Genomic DNA, 1,211 nt, shown 5'->3' with positions numbered 1-1,211 from the left:
GTAAGTTGACTTACCTAACGTACAGGTGATCATTAGTTCAAACCTTGTTGGGACCTGTATCGTGGAAAAGTTTTATAATCTGTTTATATATATATATTTTTTAATATATGGTATTGAAAAATCCAAACCCCAGTTGACTGGTGGCATAATGCTAATGCGACCTGCCCGGCATATAACGGGTTTGTTCCCCGAGGGCCTCTATGTTGTGAGTAAGTATGTTGCAGTGTATATATTTATTTATATATGGTAATGCTGTATCTAGTGTTTTAGAGGCTCTTTATCGTGTTAAAGTGTGAGTAATGTTTTAGAGAGGTTATATAATAGTTTATGTCAATGAGGAGAAAACAGGGTCATAAATCTATGGCAGGGGTGTCCAAGTTTTTTCTGCAGTGGGCCATTTCATCAGAATTGCATACGTGCGCGGGCCGCACTCATTTTTCACTGTGACAAAAAATATGGCCTTTAATAAAATATGCAGATTAAAATAAAGTCTTTTAGCAATCATACTCCTATCATGCCAAGTCAGCCAGTACATGCTGGTACAGGGTGGCTGTAAGTGATGTGCAGACCCCATACTGCTGGCAGCATCACTACACAAGGGGGGCAGCTAGCTATGTTTCAGCATGTACTGGCTGACTTGGCATGATAGGAGTGTGATTGCTAACAGTAGTCACAGTCCCATCATGCCTAGGTTCCAGCACTTACACATCCATCCAGTAAATACTGGAACCTAGGCATTATGGGACTGTGATTGCTGTTAGCAATCATACTCCTATCATGCCAAGTCAGCCAGTACATGCTGGTACAGGGTGGCTGTAAGTGCAGACCCCATACTGCTGGTAGCATCAATACACAAGGGGGGCAGCTGGCCAGGTTTCAGCATGTACTGGCTGACTTGGCATGATAGGAGTGTGATTGCTAACAGCAATCACAGTCCCATCATGCCTAGGTTCCAGCACTTACACATCCATGCTATCACACACACACACACACACATTTATTCATATAATCATTCATTCACAGATTCATTCCCTCAATCACACACACTCACTCAAACACCCTCCCCACCCCCTTACCTGGACTGCAGCTCCTCGATGCCGCTTACAGACTTGAGCAGGGGGCGCGGCCTCCCTCTGCCTTCTCTGCTAAAGCACAGAGGAAGTAGGATGTCACGTGAACTCCGCTTCCTCTGTGTGCAGTCCAGAAGACCC

Source organism: Spea bombifrons, chromosome 9 (assembly GCF_027358695.1).
Source record: "Spea bombifrons isolate aSpeBom1 chromosome 9, aSpeBom1.2.pri, whole genome shotgun sequence".
Lineage (NCBI taxonomy): Eukaryota > Metazoa > Chordata > Amphibia > Anura > Pelobatidae > Spea > Spea bombifrons.
This window is presented reverse-complemented; position numbering follows the sequence as displayed.